Source organism: Zea mays, chromosome 7 (assembly GCF_902167145.1).
Source record: "Zea mays cultivar B73 chromosome 7, Zm-B73-REFERENCE-NAM-5.0, whole genome shotgun sequence".
In the NCBI taxonomy this organism is placed as follows: Eukaryota; Viridiplantae; Streptophyta; class Magnoliopsida; order Poales; family Poaceae; genus Zea; species Zea mays.
Genome location: NC_050102.1, coordinates 120920285 through 120935220, shown reverse-complemented (window position 1 = coordinate 120935220; position 14936 = coordinate 120920285).

Here is a 14936-nt window from a genome sequence, read left to right as displayed (position 1 = left end):
ATTCAAGCATGATTTCAGGAATTCGCTTACTGCATTCAGAGGTGGAGCCAAAATCAGAAATGGGCCACCAAAGAGGCAAACTGCACCGCAGATAATGGCATGGCATGCTTGTCTGAAGCAAGGAGAAAATGATAGGTTCCAAGGCTACGGGGAGGACCATAACTGGACCCATATTTCATCAATATGGGAGCTTCCGTATGCAAAAGCCTTGATCATGCCGCACAACATAGACTTGATGCACCAAGAGCGTAACGTTGCTGAAAGCATCATAAGCACATGTTTCGATGTGACTGATAAAACGAAAGATAATATGAAGGCAAGAAAAGACATGGCTGAAATTTGTAAGAGGCCGATGCTCGAGTTGAAAGTAAGCGATGAAGGGCATGAAAGTAGGTCGCGAGCTGATTACTGCCTCAAGCCGGATGAAAGGAAAGAAATATTTAAGTGGTTGAAGAATCTGAAATTTCCAGATCGGTATGCGGCAAATCTGAAACGGGCAGTCAATCTGAAGACCGGTAAATTGATCGGTTTGAAAAGCCATGACTACCATATTATTATGGAGAGGCTGATGCCCGTGATGTTTCGAGGCTATTTTAAGGATGAGCTTTGGAGCATATTTGCAGAGTTGAGTTACTTCTATAGGGAAGTATGCGCAAAGACGGTATCGAAGAGGTTGATGCAGAAATTTGAGAAAGAAATTCCAATTCTTATTTGTAAATTTGAAAAGGTTTTCCCGCCAGGATTCTTCAATGTGATGCAACATCTAATTGTGAATTTGCCTTGGGAAGCTTTGGTAGGCGGACCAGTGCAATTCAGGTGGCTGTATCCTATAGAAAGGGCGTTGAAAAAGCTCAGGGCGTCTGTTCGAAACAAGGCTAGAGTCGAAGGGTGTATTGCGGAGGCTTTTGCCCTTAAGGAGATATCTCAATTCTCAACCAGGTATTTCGCTCGAGCCAACAATGTGTTTGCGCCTTCAGTGCAACTTCATGTCGAAAATGAATCACCCCAAAGCACCCTTCAAATTTTTGCGAATCCGGGTAAAGCAGTTGGAAAAGGGAGTGTACGTAACATTGAAGCATCAGATTTGAACACGCTAATGCTATATATGTATAGCAATATTGACAGCACACAGGAGGCGTTCGAGTAAGTTTTCCTCATAGTTACGTCCATTTTCTCATCTCATAATTTCTATAGTGTGTAATCTCCATGTTTGTAATATGTCCAGCATGTTTGATGAAGAATGTTGGAAATCTACTAGTAAACCTACGGCCATCCAATTAGAAAATCTTCGACGTGATGGGTTGAAAGGTGGACCAAACTTCGTGCAGTGGTTTCGTAATTATGTTAGTAATTGTCGTTCTCTCATTGTCCATACTTAATCTTTGAATTTTGGACTTGGAAGATATAATGCATATACTAATTACTTGTATAGGTTTCCAAAAACTCTATGCACCCGGACTTGCAGCAAATGGCACATACCTCTGTGTCCGTCCGAAACTATACTCGCTATGATGTAAATGGATATCACTTCCGAACCGCGAAATTGGAGAAGAGTCGACCATTGGCAGCCACCACCAATAGTGGTGTGTTGGCAAGTTCATATGTTGACGATGACAAAGTAGTGGACTATTACGGTGTTCTTCAAAACATTGTAGAGTTGATTTTCGATGGCCCCAAAGAACTTAAAGTCGTGTTTTTCGAGTGCGACTGGTTTGATGCTCATAGTGGGACTCGTGTCGACAAGTATGGTAATGTCGAGGTGAAGCATAGCTCTAGGATTCCGAGCAGTATGAGCGATGTTGTCCTTGCAAATCAGGCAAAACAGGTGTACTACCTGCCATATCCTCACCCAAGCCTTAGGGCTTGGTGGGTTGCAATCAAAGTCAACCCACAAGTCGTCGTTCCAGAGAGTGCTGACTACGTGAGTACGAGCAGGGACAACGATGATGCTGTTTTTCAACCAGAAGCGGCGTCGAATCAAGACATAGCTCACCGATTCCATGTGACCAATGGAGAAGGACTTGAAAATCTCTGTTGCAATTCAAGCGACTTAATTGAAGAACCTAGGTCAAAGCGCAAACGACCTGTCGTCGTTAGAAGATCAGTAAGGATCCAACGAAATCAAGAGCGTATGAATAAACAACGAGCCGACGAAGCATCATCGGATGCGGATGACTTTTGATTAGTATGTTTCTTTTAGTTAATCAATTAAGCTATGTATTCCAATTTCCACATTATTAATTTTCATATTATTTGTTTTATATACTGTGGTTTGACATTAATTTATCTACAGTTGAACATGTTCAAGCATAGGAGATCGAGGAGGAGTGGGGGCAGCGCGGCCAGCGAGGACAGCTCGGGCAATGGGCTTTTTCAGGGCACCTCACAGAGCCGACAGAGGCAGCAACAACTTCTCGACTGTCTAGACGAAGTGCAGGGTGAGGAGGGTGAGCAGGAGACTCCTCAGCAGGATGCTCATGTGCAGGGTGAGGAGGGTGAGCAGGATGAGGAGGGTGAGCAGGATGAGGAGGTTGACCCAATGGGGGCAGGCAGCGCGGGCGACGCGTAAGATGGTTCTACGTCCTTCAGGTATTATTATGCATATTAGTTTAATTGATATTAGTTTCTAATCATTTCATCATATTGAATTTACTTGTATACTTAGGTATAAGAAGAGCAATGCGCTTGGTCCGAGACCTGCCGAGAGGAGGCTCATCCGGCCGCATGGAGAATGGTGGGGCTTATTTCTGTTGTGTTAATTTTTTAATGTGAACGTGATTGCACTAGTTTACTTGTTTTATTAAATTTTGTAGGTCATGGGAAGACTTGACTTGGGACGGTACAGGCAGACGTCCCAAGGTGAACGCGGTGTTGGGTAGCCTCTGTCGCTTCTACTACCCTGGCATGGTGGAGCTGAATGGCGAGAGGTTCGCGGCTATGCAGTGGGCTGACTGGGGTCTAAAGGACTATGTCGAGCCAGGGGAGTCAGGGGAAAGCAGTAGCGGAGGGGGAAGTTCGGAAAAAAAAACGAAGGACTTGTTAGGTGGCTGTGTGGGACGAGTTCTGGGTGAGTTTACTTTCGTATATAAGCAATTCATTGAATTATTGCTTCTCCTAATCTTACTTTAACTTAACTTCTACATTGATATGTAGGGGAGGTTCCAATTGCCGGATGACATCGAGGAGGATCAGGCTCAGTGGACACGTGTGAAGAGGCACTTTCGGAAGTGCGCTGATAAGATAATCAAGGATGCCATGAACAATGCTCGCATCGCGGCCGTCAACTACTACTACAAGAAGATAAAGGGGCAGAAAATGAGCAAAGCATTAGGGGCCAATGAGATCTACCTCACAGAGGAGCAGTACCTGGAGAGCGTTGTGGATTGGCTGGCGAAGGACATGGAAGCCTGGAGGTGGTTGGCTAAGAGATGGGCGTTGCTTGAGTGGATTGCAGAGTCCAACAAGCACCGTGCCAACCGTGGCACTGAAGGACCGGGGCACAGGTACGGCGCCGATGGACACCTTGGTACCGCACGCCGCATGGTAAGTATATAAATCAAACTTGTATGTTACATCTATGAAAATTATATGGTTTAACTCTTCTTTTTCATGCAGGAAGCTAAAAGTGGAGTTGCTCCAAGTTTTATGGAGGTTTACGTCCGTGGTCACCGTGGCCCTGATCCGGCAAACCCTGATGTGCTATGCAGCGAGGCGGCAAGGGAGAAAATGGTAAACAAGTTTGTATTTACGAATTAAATTGCATGTTTTGTGTCTAACTCCAACTTTCTTTGCAGAATGCATATGAGGAGGAAATGACTCAACGCCATGGGCCTGACTTCGACTGGATGCATTCAGACTTAGATGCCTCGGCGTTGTACCATAGTGGTGGGGGTAGAAAGCATGGCAGGTGAGGTGTTTGTGTTTGATTCGACGATTTCATTAACAAGAATGTGTCCACTTAATGGCCCAACTATGTGTATCATGCAGGTTTGCCTTTGGCACCGGCGTTGTGGAGTACAACAGGACATTAGGTCAAGGGAAGGCATCGTCTTCGGGAGGGAGTTCTCGCTCCTCCAGGTCTGCTCGAGAGGCTCAGCTGGAGGAGGAGACTCGGGCAGCACAGGAGCAGGCTCGAGCAGCACAGGAGCAGGCTCGAGCAGCGCAGGAGCAGGTTGGGCAGCTGACACAGTATATGGCTTCTTATTTTTAAGTAATTCGTCTATCTCATCACGTGTCGTCATTGAATTCAAAGTATAATGTTGCGATTCTAACGTTGCATCCATTTGCAGGAAATGACTACTAGACTCGGCCCTGATATGAACTTGCCCGCTTTTCGCCCTCCCCAGGTAACACTATCTGAACACTTCAATTCCATAGCAACTCTTTCTTTATTATCAAAAATGGCTCGCAGGCACAAGGATGGGGACAGTGGCCAGGACAAGCTCCAGCGTCGCAGCCACAGTGGACCGGTGTTGGGTGGACGCAGGCACCTCCAGGCACTTGGACGCCTCCACCCCAAGGATCGCAGCCAGTCCCGGGATGGGTGCCACCGGTCTCCCAGCCACCGGCGGGCTCTCAGCCATTTCAAGCGTGGATGGCACCTCCACCGACGGGGTGGGTGCCACCACCTATGGGGTGGCCACCACAACAGTACCCGTGGATGCATGCACAACCTCCTCCTCACCATGGATCACAGGTGACGTTCCATGTTTAGTTTTATGCAAATATTGACCAAACACAACAATGTATATGTATAGTGATAGCAAAATACAGCCTTATTTGAATGATTGATGAATTGCAGGGTTCAGCGTCACATGCTCATGGATCGGAGGGTGGTGTCAACGTCCAAGACTTCCTCGTCCATGGTGCTGGAGGGAGTGGCCACCTTCCTGGTGGCGGAGGAGGGAGTGGCCAAAACTCCCACAGCCCGCCGGAGTGATCAGTGAGGAGTGAGGAGTGAGTAGTGAGTAGTGAGTACCTTATGGACTTATGGACTCTAGACTTATGGACTAGAGTTTTGTGAATTGTGTATTTGAATGGACAATGGACTTATAGACTCTAGACTTATTTGAATGGACTATGGACTATTTATGTATATGTGAATGTGTTTTGTGAATTATGTATTAGGCTTGTGAATCTGTATATGTGAATTGTGATATATTGTGTATATTGTTGTGAATTATTAATAGGTGCAGAAAAATCTGTTTTGGGGGGGGGGAACCATTAATTTTCGTCGGCCTCGGTGGTGGCCGACGAAAATATGTTCCCAGACTATTTTCGTCGGCCACCACCTAGGCCGACGAAAATATCCTGCACGTATTTTCGTCGGCCACCACCGGCCGACGAAAATAAATGGTCGACTGCCTATTTTCGTCGGTACCGACGAAACTAGCCGCCTATTTTCGTCGAACTTATTTTCGGCGGCTATTTTCGTCGGCCTGCCGACGAAAATTCTCTATTTTCGTCGGTTTAGGCTTATTTTCGTGGGTTTTTGGCCCACGAAAATTTAGGCGTTTCCTGTAGTGTCGGATGTCAACTCCAAAAAGAAAGGCCAAACAAGACCAACTACGTCAAAGAAGGATAAGCATCAACTCAAGTCTTCAAAGATCAAGTTGAATCGTCAGCGAAATCAAGATCCACAGTTCTGGATGAAGTCTTTCCTTATTATACTCTTCCTTGCCACAACCTATACTTGCCATAACTGTACCTCATCTGACATAATAAATGGCTAGACATATATATCAATATTTTCCAAATCATCTACTAACATGTATAAAAAAAAGCTTCAAACATAACTTTTGATTCCTAAACCAAATGAGAAACTAAATTTCAAACCAAACTGGTTGCCCCCCTTTTTCTTACAAATCTCGAGGACGAGATTTCTGTTAAGAGGGTAGGATTTGTAATACCCAACTTTAGAAAATAAAGAGAGGAATACAAATTTATGTGTAATGACTCCTCATTCTTAAGAATTATTAAGAGACATGTTTAAAATAAATAATACCTCAATAAAATTTGCAACATGTTGAGGTTTTGTTTGTTTGTGCATTTAATAATAATATAATACTAATATGATACTAATTTGAGAATTTAGATTTAACCCAAAAGTACAATTTAGGGAACTGGAAATAATATAGAAAAAAAGAGAGCAATGTTATGAAGGACAAAATAAATTTACAAGAAAATAAACCCATCCCATAATGTCATGTTCAAAACACACAAATTTTAGTACAAATTCACCACAAGATTTGAATTCAAATTCTAGGTTTAAAATAAAAAGGAGAAACAAAGCAGGAAATAAAAATAGAAAAAGAAAAAAGGGACAAAAACACTTGGGCTGAAACCTCCCTGGCTCGGCCGAGCTTGGGTCTTTCTCGGCCCAAGTGGCCCGCGCGCGCCTGAACCCTTATGCTGGGCACAACCTGCTTCCTCGCGCCCACTTCGTGTGTGTGACCGACGAATGGGTTCCACCAGGCGGGTTCATCACCAACCTCGTGAAAATACCACAGCAAGGTCGCGCGCATCTCCTCCATGCCGAAATCTCCGGTCACCAAACCATCGGGGTGAGTTTTGGGCTCGGACCCAATTCCTCCGGTCGTGCTTCTCGGAGTATAAGAATCGAAGCCGCTCCTCCCTATCCGCTTTTCTGTTGGGCAGCATCGCCAAACCCCGCGCGATGCGCGGATGCCGTTGAGGTTACCCTGATTTGCGAGCTAGGAAGTCTGGGTCGGAATTCCGTCGCCCATGGTATATAAATTGATGGCCGCCACCCCTGCCCAACATCAGAGAGTCATCAAGAGCTTCATCATGTGCAGGGAGGAGAAGGGAGAGCGAACCGAGAAGGGAGAGAGAGGAAAAAAAAGGTGTAGCCGCAATGGTTCTTTGCCCCCGCCGACGTTCGGTGTACTCGACCTCGCCGCGGGTAATCGCCAGGAGGTATGGAGTCCATCACTGGCGTCGATATGGGCAATGTCGACCTCATCAGCAGTGGATTGATCGTTGGATGGGCAGTATCCGTCCCCGCCGTGGCTAGGATATTCCCATGTCCGCCCTGGGTAAGAAATCGTCAATGAAGTTCTCGTTGCCCTCCTTCCGGTGATGCACCAGTTCAATTCAAGTCTCATGCATGGACGTTGCTCGGGCTTGTGCCGGCCATGGCCGCCGCCGCGGTCTATGGGCAGAACGCCGCCGCTACCTGGGATTGGCCGACCGTGAGAGAGGTACGGGAGAGAAGCTCCTGGCCGTCCGATCTATGATGGACAGCCCAGATCTGTGCACGCATATCCTTTCAGTTTGGGCTCACCTCCACCGTAGATCGGGTAGTGTACGCGGTGGATTTGGCTCAGGTATTTTAGATCTGGGCGGTCGATAGCGAATCTAACAGTGATGATTGAATACCGTTTCGGATTAAAGACAAATTTAATCCGAGCCATCTATGGCCGTTCCAACGGCCGTGATCCTTGCATACCCCTTCGCGTGGCAACTTCTCAAAAGAGTCCCTCGGGTTAATATACATCAACATGCAGTCCACTGCGGGGTTGGACTGAGTCTATGGGATTTTATACGTCAACCCCTAGTCTCTCGCAAAATAGTGTCCCCAGTCCAATCAGAGAATAAAAGGGATAAAACAATTCAGAAAAAGGATTTTTAGTTTAAAAATAAATCCATAAACTTGTTTAATCCATATCTAATTCATTCTAACTCTGAATTGACCCATTCCAGTTTCTATATTTTTTTAATATTGTCTACCACCTAGTAACACTATCTAACCATGAAACTTACATTAAAATTGTTCATTTGAATTAATCTATTCTAAGTGCTTAATAATTTCAGAAATTCATAATTTAACAACCGTAGCTCCGAATTTAGTGTTTCTTGTTCCTACAATCTTGTTAAGCAGCGTAGAATATTATTATGCAGTTTGATCTTATGTTTGGTGTGATGTTCATTTTGCCTATACCATGTTTGTCTGTATTGCTACGTTTAGCAGTGAGGACACGTGTCATCTGAAGAGCAAGTTGGTACCAGGAATCTCAAGTGCCAGGCAAGTTGTACCCTTGATCACTTCTTTTTACCCAATCATGTTCTAATTAATCATAATGATCTGCATAGGTTAATTTTGATGGGACCTAATAGGTTACCCTAGTTTGACTATCTTTATACCTTGTTTACCACTGAACTTTTTGGGTAGTACTTGCTAGTGCTTTATGTGGTTTTGGGTATGAAGATACAATATTCATGATCACACTTTTATTATCTATTTATTATTACTGTTCATGATAAGATCATTATGTTAATTGGAACATGGAGCGGCTACCCAGGAAAACAGTGTTACCACAAGGGTTTAATGGGATGCCCTTGGCTGATTAATTAGGAAAGCTAGTGGAAGACTACCTTACCCGAATAGGGCAAGGGCAGTAGGGGAGTGGTCAGTGTAGGGAGGCCCTTGGGATGATTTTGCTGCGATGGCGGTCATGCGAGGGGTCCCTGCATTGGAGCTTCCTATAAACTGTAGCGGGTTTTCTGAAGCTAGTGGAACTTTGTAAAGGCCTCGTAGTGTTACCCTGCCTCACCTCCTCGGTAGAGGTGTATGGGAAGTCGCGATCCCTTGGCAGATGGGTAACATGACTTGTGGGTAAAGATGTGCAACCTCTGCAGAGTGTAAAACTGGTATACTAGCCGTGCTCACGGTCATGAGCAGCTCAGACCCTCACATGATTAATTTATGGAACTAAATTCAATTTGTCATATGCATTGCATCGCAGGTGATGTTGTTACTTTTGTTCTACTACTTAATTGGGTTTGGTATTTACTTATACTTAGTAATTGCTAATAAAATTTTGACCAACTTTAAAAGCAATGCTCAGCTCTAACCATCCTCTTTGGTAAGCCTTACACTTCACATGAACTCCCACCTTTGGCGAGTTCATTCACATTATTCCCCACAACTTGTTGAGCGATGAACGTATGTGAGCTCACTCTTGCTGTCTCACACCCCCCATAGGTCAAGAACAGGTACCGCAAGATGAGGCGCATGAAGGATGTGGCGATGTGTTCGTGAGAGGTCTAGGCTGTCGTCTCCCAGTCAACTTTGGGTTGCTGGACTGTTGTCTCCTTATAATGTAATTAAATATTTATTTTGTATAGAACTCCTATTATATAGTAAAGATGTGACATTCGATCATGTGCCATGATTCATCATATGTGTGAGACTTGGTCCCAGCACACCTGGTGATTATGTTCGCGCCCGAGTCTTGGTGCCCCGAAACCCGGGTGTGACACTTATCCGCAATAAATGCAGGGGCCGCGTAACCCAGAGGCCTTACGTCAGGCTCCGCCCGCCGGCTTATGTCACGCACAGTAGGGCACGTGGCAGCATCGGGTCTCCGCCAGGGCGGGGGGCAGTGGCTCAAGCGGACAGGTCCGCACCAGGCTGGGTCCGGACACATGTCGTTACCGGACCCCCGCCTGGGTCCTGTCCAAGGCCCGTGCATGTTTCGTCCTAGGACCTTGCTGTGCGTGGCCCGGACCCTGCACAGGGGGGGTCCGGGGCCCATCCCAGGGGTCCGGGCACGCCCGTGGAGGTTCTGGACCTTACTCGGAGGTCCGGTCTGTACGTACAGGGGTCCGACACTTCTCGATGGGGGTCCGGACCCACTGTTGATACCTTGGAGTATATCGTCTTTTCTGGCCGCGTGGCGACCCGGGAGTCGACCACGTGGTGGGGTCAGGCGCTGTTTACCACGCGACTAGAGGTAGCCGCATGGGCACCGCGCTTTCACACTGTAGCAAGGGGTACCCCTGTTTCAGGGTACCGACAGTGGCCCACAGACCCACCATAAGGGAGGATGCGAGCTTGCGGGTGGGACCAAAACTTGTACTTCGCATCAACGTGGCATGACTGGTGACTAGGGCGTCTCTTCTGCGAGCGCTGCATTAACTCAGTGCATCTGGTGACGTATGCGCTGTCAGTTCGCCCTCGGTCATGTCGACTGCCACATCTATCCCCGCGGCTGACTGACCCACGACCCCACGTCTGGCGGTTCCATCGGGTCATGCGCGGGGCGCCTTGTTACCACCACCTCGGTTAGAAAAATATCTTCCTGAAGCGCCGGGTCATGCCGTTGCAGGGTAGGTCGCGTCTGTGTTGCTGGTTCACCGGCCTCAGTGACATTGGTAGGATCCAGCGCGGGCCGAGGACCGACCTGTCCTGGGAGGAGCTGGAGGTTTTAGTGAAGGGAATCACTGGTGAGGCTTTTATCCCCGAATCCTTGATACCTCCCCAGGGCATTCCGCTGCTCTGTGATGATCCAGGGATGCGGTCGGCGGTGCTGGACTGGCTGCCGACTCTTGATGAGAGCGGCGTGGCGATTCGCCAAACCGGCGGCCGGGACCCCCACCGGGGGATCCATATTCCCGGTGTACCAGCCGGGGGTTCCTAGCCCACCGATGCGGGCTCTAGGGCTCCCCCCGTGGCCCCCAGCTCCTTGAACAAGGGCAAAGGGGCTGTGGGCGGCTCTTCCTCTCTGGGTGCCACCGGGAGGTCGGAGGGAGAGAGGCGACACCGACTATGCCGCGCCGACGGGTCTTTCGTCATGGACCCGCCCCTTGATTCGGACCCCCCAGAAGCGTCAGAGGACAGCTGGCGGGGCCGAGGAGGCCGGCTCCCAGGCCCAGGGCGCGCAGAGGCGCGTCAGTCCTCGTCCACCACCACCATCAGACCCGCCGCCACCGCCACCGCCACCACCATCGGGCTCGCCGCCACCACCCCAGGGGCAACAGCAGCATCAATAGCAGCAACAGGAGCAGCAGCAGCAGGGGCAGCGAACGTCCCGCTTCCAGGGTCGCTGGAAGGTTCAGGGCCCCAAGTAAGTGTAGCCCTTTTTTATTTCTTCACTGGTCTAGTTATCATGTCAACGGGTATTAACCCATCCTTTGCTCGTCAGGGCATCTTCTCCCTCTGCATACAAAGTCGTGCCTCCCTCGCCTCCGGCTGCTGTCACCGAGACAGTGCCACCGGGCCCCCAGGCTCCAGCTATGGATCCGGCTGCAGCGGCGCCAACACCAAGCGGTGCTGCAGCGGCGGAGGGGGTCCCCACTGCCCTGACGGCTGCCACAGCCTCAGCGACGGTGGTGCCATTGAGTACACCGTCGGCAGCGGCAGAGGAGGCCCTAGCCGCGTCCGTCACCACTATCGAGCCCGACAGAGGGGGCGCATCCATCTCCAACCCGCTGCCCACTCCGGAGGAGACGGAGGTGATTTTCGGGCGGCGGCTCCGATCCGGCACCGAGCCAGAAGCGGCGTCGATTCCCCTCTCCCGGGTGCTATCTCGCGCCCATCAGGCCCTCCAAGAGACTGGGGCGGCGATCCTGTGGGAGTGGGAGGCGCTTGAGACCGAACACCAGTGCCTCAGCGACTGGCTTACCCAGCTGGAGGAGTGCACCAAGGCAGCGTCCCACCAGTTCGCCTTTGAGCGGTCCGAGCTTGAGTGGGACCGCAAGGACTACCAAAAGGACCTCTAGAAGGTATTCACCCGGGAGCTGGAGGTGACCCGGAAGGAGAAGAGGCTAGCCAAGAAGGAGGTGCACTTGGACCAGAGGGAGGAGGTCATCATGGAGCTCCAGTCGAAGCTGAATGCCTACAACAAGATGCTGGAGGAGCAGCGGGACCAGCAGGCCGCGGCTGTGGAGGACCTGCGAAAGGTGCAGCAGGGGCTTGATGACAGGGCCAGCAGCCTTGCCCTGGCCGAAGAGAACCTCAAAGAGAAGGATGCCTCCCTGGATAAGCGGGCGGTGGATCTCGCCTGGCGGGAGAAGGACCTCGCCTTCAAGGAGGAAATGCTTGAGAGGCGAGATAAGCTGCTGGCCGATTATGAGCTCGAGGCGGAGGAGAAGGAGCGGACGCTGGAGGAGAAGGAGCAGACACTAGGGGAGCGGGTCCGCCAGTTCGAGGCGGCGCAGGTGGCCCTAGGCTCCCAGGCTATGGAGGCGATGAGGAAGACACTTGAAGATCTTCGGGCGGAGCATCGCGCCGGGGTCCAACGTATCGCCGCCTAGGCCGATGAGGCAAGCTCGACACTGGTGCCGCTGAGGGTGAGCCCCAACCCAGTGTCGGAGCAGCCGACGTCCATCTCCGACGCGCTCCCGGTGCTGGATTCCGCCGCCGACCGCCTCCGACGCCTGAACCAGATCCTTGAGGCCCGCCTAGAGGCCGAGGGCAGCATACTCTGCCGGTTGGTAATAGAGTACATCCTAACGTGCTTCCGGAGCCATGACCCGGCCATCTCCTTGGTGTCGATGATCGCAGGTCTGGTGGTCGACACCGAAGATGCCGCCCGGGAGGGCGTACTAGATGTTGTGGATGCAGTGGCCGAGCGCTTCCAGCGGGATCCCGCTGATGATGAGTAGCTAGGTCTGCAGGGAGAAAGCAAGGGTCCCGCTGGGAAGCGGCTTGTAATACATTTTGATTTTGTAAGATACTTTTAAGTACTACTTATCAAGCAATATTACAACTTATCCGCATGCTACTTTTGTTTTGTTATGTGCGTCGTTACCAACTTCTTCCCTGGTACTTGGCCCCCCTGGGATGTGGGCTCAACATGTCGAGGTTGGATGCCAGCATTCTTAAAAGGAATTGGTGATATAGCCCCCAGGAGGTAATCTCGACTGGGACCCGGACCTGCACACAACCTTGGCTAGGAAGTTTTATTAGCGCACCCGTAGGACCCACTAACTGGTATCTTTTATCCTTTGATTTACGCAACAGGACCGGTAGGACTTGGCCTGGGAAGCCAAGCCGTGTGCCCGGACCCCCTGAATCACATTTCCAGATACTAGGACACCCATCACAGAGTGGTGGAGCGTGTAGGCTTACGTACGGGACCAGACTAAGCGGATTCACGGCTCCGGACCACCCCAGGGAACGTGCGTCCATTCTCTAGAACTGGACCCCAGGTTCCCAGACCCACAGGGCTATAGTTCCAAATATTAGGATACCCATCGCAGAGTGGCGGATCGTGTAGGCTTAGGGTGCAGGACCAAGCTAAGCGGCTACACAGCTCCGGACTACCCCAGGAGACAAGTACCCATTCTCTAGAACTGGCCCCCAGGCTACCGGACCTGGCTACTCAATGCGGATGTCACTATACCAGCAAGGGAGGGAAACCGTATGGGTGGGTTAGATAAAAATAATGGTTGTAAACTTAAGCAGAATAAAATCATCACAAAGCAAATCTGGGGGGTGAATCTTCTCTTTATAACTTGATATTCATGAGCGTAAACCAACAGATCGGGTTTATGAGGGCGGACCTTACCAGGCTGGCGTACATATATGCGCTACCTAGTTACAAAGGAAGAAAACTGAATTCCCCAGCTTTGCTTTTATGGGAAAAACTTACGGAGGTGCTCTATGTTCCAGGGATTGGGCAGAGGCTCTCCTTCAGCTGTGGCAAGACGGACACACCCGGGTCGGCACACTTCCGTCACCTTGAAGGGTCCTTCCCAGCTGGGGGAAAGATTATGGAGCCCTTATCGGTTTAGTACTTGCCTCAGGACTAGGTCCCTGACCCTGAGCTTCCTACTATGCACGCACCGTTGGTGGTAGCGCCTGAGCGCTTGGTTGTACTGTGCATTTAGGATTGCCGCTTGCCATCTATGCTCATCGATGAAGTCCATGTCTTCACGCTGCAGCTGTTCCTGCATAGACTCATCGAAAGCCTGGACCCATGGGGAGCCCATGATGATTTCCGGGGGAAGGCAGGCTTCGGCCCCGTAGAACAGGAAGAATGGGGTCTCCCCGGTAGCTCGGCTGGGTGTTGTCCAGTTCCCCCATAGCACAGACGGAAGCTCACTGACCTAATTTGCACCATGATTCTTCAAGCAGTCGTAGGTGCGTGTCTTGAGTCCCCTGAAGATCTCTGCATTTGCCCTTTCCACTTGGCCGTTACTCCTGGGATGAGCCACGGACGTGAAGCAGAGCTGGGTGCCGATGCCCTCACAATACTCCTGGAAGATCCGACTTGTAAACTGGGTTATGTTGTCCATAATGATACGGCTTGGGACCCCAAATCTACAGACGATGGACTTGAGGAAGGCGACAGCGGCACCCTGGGTGATGCTGACTACACGGGTGGCCTCTGGCCACTTGCTGAACTTGTCGATGGCAATGAAGAGGTACCGGTACCTGCCGACGGCCCTGGGAAATGGTCCCAAGGTATCCACCCCCATACAGCGAATGGCCAGGAGGGCAGAATCATCTTCAGAGCCTGAGCTGGTGTGTGTATCTGCTTTGCGTGGGATTGACACGCCTCGCGGGACTTTACCATCTCAGCTGCATCCTAGAGAGCGGTTGGCCAGTAGAAGCCATGCCGGAAGGCCTTACCGACCAGTGTGCGGGATGATGAATGGCTTCCGCACTCTCCTCCATGGATCTCCATGAGCAACTCACGGCCCTCCTCCTGGGTAATGCACCGCATGTGAATGCTATTGGCGCCGTGGCGGTAGAGATTCCCTTCCACCACCGCGTAGGGTTTAGCCAACCACACTATGCGCTATGCGGACACATGGTATTCAGGAAGGATATTCTCCTTCAGGTAGTCCCGGATCTCAAAGATCCATGCATCAGGACCACTCTGAGATATTGGATGCGGCGCTAAGGGGCTGGCAGGGCCCCCTGTAGCACACAGCCTTCGGTGGGTTCTGGGATGCCACCAGGACCGCTAGCTTTGAGGTACTAGTCTCGCCCCCTTCACCCAGTTCGGTAGGCTGGGCGGTGGGTCTCAGCAGCCATCTTTCGAAGACGCCCTCAAGCACGGGTGCCCAAGTTGATGCCTTCACGGAGAGGTCACCTACCGCTGAGTTAACGGTCCGTGGGACATGCTGCAGTTCCAGGGCTATGAAGTCTTTCTCTAGTTTTCTCACGTGGAGAAGGTAGGCTG